The sequence below is a fragment of the Alligator sinensis genome, unplaced genomic scaffold, assembly GCF_000455745.1.
Source record: "Alligator sinensis unplaced genomic scaffold, ASM45574v1 scaffold1745_1, whole genome shotgun sequence".
Classification (NCBI taxonomy): Eukaryota; Metazoa; Chordata; order Crocodylia; family Alligatoridae; genus Alligator; species Alligator sinensis.
The window spans coordinates 119,403-123,596 of NW_005843183.1; positions in this window are offsets into that span (position 1 = coordinate 119,403).

Below are 4,194 nucleotides of genomic sequence, written 5' to 3' on the forward strand. Positions count from 1 at the left end.
AAGGGTTGTGGGGTTTTGCGGCGCCCGTCTGCCTGTCACACGGCCCCCCTTTGAATGCAGCCTTGCGTAACTGCCACTGCCATCACTCCATCAGCGGCTGGAGGGGATCGTGGCTCCCTGGGGAGGAAGGAGGGAGCCGGTGTCACCTAGGTTGTGTTGGGAAAGAGGCACAGCTGCTCACAACCTGCGGAGGAGCCCCCACCGCAGGGGAGCCAAGGGCGCATGGGGTCAGAGCTCCTGGTGGACGGGCCTTCCAGCCAGTGAGCACAGAGACACTGTCCCGTGCCCCGCTGCTCTGCTCAGAGAGATCCAGGTCCAAAGCCCGGGGAGCCAGGCTCCATTCCAGCACCAAAGACAACCGGCTTCCGTCCAGCCTTAGCTGATCCACGCACCAGTTGATGCCGCCTCTCACTCGGCGCTGACTCCTGGAAGAATCCAGCCTGCAAAAATCAAAGAGCATCCCCCCATCACCTCCTTCATCCCGTCCCAGGCATCTTTTTTTTTTTTTTTAATATATATATTTTGGAAATTTTTTCATGTTCCAGGTTAAATGAGCCAGGTCAATTCTGAATCCTTTGGAATCGTTCAGAGACCCATGTGTGGCCCTGCTACCATTAAGTATCCTCCACCCCAGACTTTTTCGGTCCCAGGCATCTTTGAAAACACAGCGACTCAGCTCATCCCTTGTGAGGTGCTGGTCCACATAAACTTCATAGACATTAGGGGCTGGAAGGGACCTCGTGTGATCATAGAGTCCAGCCCCCCTGCTATAGGCAGAAAGTCTGCTGGGGTCAAATGATCCCCACAAGATAAACATCCAAACACCTTTTGAATGAGTCCAGAGTAGGTGCTTGTAGTCTGTTCCAGGGTGCACCCCCTTACGTACTTATAGGCTGCCACCAAGTCCCCCCTGAGCCTTCTCTTCTCCAGGCTGAAGAGTGCCAAGTCCCTCAGCCTCTCCTCATAAGGCTTGCTCTCTTCGCCTTTGATCATGTGGGTGGCTCTCCTCTGGACTCTCTCAAGGTTATCCACGTCCCTCCTGAAGTGGGGGGCCCAAAACTGGATGCAGTACTGCAGCTGCAGCCTCACTAAGGTCAAGTAAAGTGGGAGGATGACATCCCTGGTTTTGCTAGGGACGTGTCAATGGATGTGTGCCAGAGTTTGGTTTGCTTTGCCAGCCACGGCATTGCATTGGTGGCGCATGTTCATCGTGTGGTCAATCAAGACCCCCCAAGTCTCTTTTGGTCATGGTGCTAGTGAGCATAGCACTGGGGAGCCTATAAGTATGCTGCTGGTTGTTTCTCCCAGGTGGAGCACCCTGCTCCTCTCTACATTGAATGCCATCAGGTTTTGGTCCACCCACTTGGCAAGCCTGTCCTCCAGTGTGACTGCCTTCCCTCGTAGATTGGTGTCGTCCACAAACTTTACCAGTCTGTATCTGATGCCCAAATCCAGATCATTAATGAAGATGTTGAAGAGTACTGGCCTGAGTACTGAGCCCTGATGGACTCCACTGGTCACCTTGTGCCATGGTGAATTTGCTCCCATCAACTAGTACCCTGTGGGTCCAACCCTGGAACCAGTTCCCCAGCCATTGGACTGTGAGATGCTCAAGGCTACAGAGCCCCAGCTTAACCATGAGGACATCATAGGAGACCAAATCAAAAGTTTTCTTGAAATCCAGATATACAACATCAACCTCCTTCATCCTGAGAACAGATCGTGGCCCACAGGGGTCCTCTCAGCAGGATCGGCCCCGTCCTCTCCTGCTTTGTGGAACACTCCCTGCCCATCCAAATGCCTGGGCTCTCTCAACAGGGCCAACCATTCCCTCTTAAAGGGACAGCCCACCCCACTATGCATTCTTCCCTGACAAAAAAAGCATAGTCTTCGATCCACTCTGCCCTAGCTAACCCCACCCCCTGCTCCTTGTCAGAAGTAGTCCACATTGGCACTGGATGTCGAAGGAGCAGGGTTGGCGTCTCGTGTTGCCGTGCCAAGGGGGCATGATCCCTACCTGGTGTAAGAGGGACCCCAAGGAAGTGACAGCGGATAAGCAGGACACACCACCTGTTCCAGGCCTCGCAATGATTTAACCCAAGTTTTGGGGTACAAGATACCCTGCCTTATTTTCCCCCTGCCTGGAGGCGAAGGGGCTGCTGAGTCCATTCCTAGCCCTGTAGCCGCAGCTGCTATATGGGGATCAAGGATTCAAACCCCTGCAGCGCCAGAGAAGAATTAACCCTGCCTCCTGCCCCTGCATCCATTGCTGTCCTGAGTGCCCCAGGGGCAAGGTGCCAAGCAGAAGCTGCCTGGCTTCCCCTGTGTTAAGCCAAATGCATGTCATCAGGGGCCTGACTCATGCCATCTCCACACACGTGGCTGGCAGGGATTGGCGCAGACCCCACCGCGAGGGAGCCGCATTTTCCTTGAGCCGTGACTCTGCAGCCAGCTGCGGGTCAGCGGATAGGGCACCCAGCCACTGCTCACCCTGGCCAAGCAGCCCGCTGGGCAATTAGCGTGTCAGCCCAGGCGGCATGGAGGTCACTAGGCCGTCTGCTAGGAGGTCTGGTGTTCCCATGGCTCCTGCCCAGGGCAATCCCCTCCTGCAAAGCAGCTGTTCCTCCCCCACCGCTGTTGCAGGCCACATGTCTCACTCCTCTCCCTGCATGCCTGTCACTACCCAGCCATCCCCCAGCTGCCCCCCCCCAGCCCCCTGCATGGAAAAAAACAACAATCCCCTTTCATTGCAGCTCTGAGCCAGGACTTGATGGGGCTGGCTGGCTCTCCCCGGGTCCCAGAGAACAACACCAAGAAAAATCAGAAGACCATCCCCCCCCACCCCCCAGAACTCTTTTTTTTTTACAAGCTTTTTGGCTATTTGGGGTACAAAGGAGCCATTTCCGTACCCACTTTCAACTCTGAAGAGACAAATAAGAAGGGCCTGGATCTCCCAACCACGAGCTGTGTCGATCAGCAAACGGTCTCAGCCAGGACAGCCCAGAAAAAAGAGATCTAGGGGGGCTGGGGGCTCCTTTCACCTAGAAGGATTCTTCCCACCCAGGGGCATCCAATTTGTCCTTTCAATTGGACCCGGACCTGGACCCGGACCCATCTCCAGCAGCAGGGAATTGTGGGTTATTCATTGGCTTTAAATGAAGCCTGAGATTGGAGAGATCTGATTCATCAAAGTGCCGGCACATGCAGCACCTAGTGCTCCAAGGAGAAGGGAGCAGGCCTGCCTCTCAGCAAGTGAATTGGGGAGGGGACAGCTACACACATTTTTGGGGGTTCTGGGGGTTCGGGGGAGGTGGGGAGCAGGACCCAGTTCCAGGATAAAAAGGAGCAGTAGAGTTCTGGGTGGGTACCAGAGTGGCCAGTTATAGTGCAGGGGTGCAATGCCTGAAGAACTGCCCCCGTTGTCATCTGCTCACTGCACGGAACTGATCATCCAGGAGGCTTCAAGTCGGACTCACAAGCTTGTCTGCGCGTCTGCCCGGGCTCTGCTTCCTGCGTGCCCCTTGCCCCTGCTTCAGCCTTATTTCGGGGGGAGAGAAGCCCTGGCCTAGGACCCATCTTGCCCCCTCCAGGTTCAGAACCAGCTCCAGCATCCGTCCCCAGCACCATGTTTGCTGAGGATACTGCACAAATCCCCAGGCCCTGGAATCCCAGGATTCGGGCCGAGATGACCCCCTTGCCACACAGCCCCACGGTCCCAGGACAGGAGGGCTGGGAGGCCGCGGCCTTCCCAGATGTCACGGGTCCAGCTGCCCCAAGAGGGCTCATCCCAGTCTCCCCCAGGTCAGGACCAGCCCAAGAGAAGGCCCCTTGCCCAGGCAGCAGCCCCCGCCTTGCGTCTGGGGCAAGCAAAGCCACAGCTGTCCCCCTGAGGGGAGGACACCAGACACATCAGGGCTGGTCCCTGCAGCTCTGCTGGCCCTGCTCAACCAGGGATGCCTGCCCGCCCACCCCCAGAGAGGGAAGGACACCTGGTATAGCCGTCCTTCCTGATGGGTGGGGGGGGTGGGAAGAGGAGGAGACAAACCCCAGGGGCAGTCCAGGTCCCGCAACTGATGCTCAAGCGCTGACCTCTAGTGGCTGGACTGGGGCTGTACCGAGTGGAGCCAGGCAGGGGAGCCAAACCACGGGTCAGAGTGAGCCACCGTGGGGCATTTCTGGCCAAGATTTTTGGAG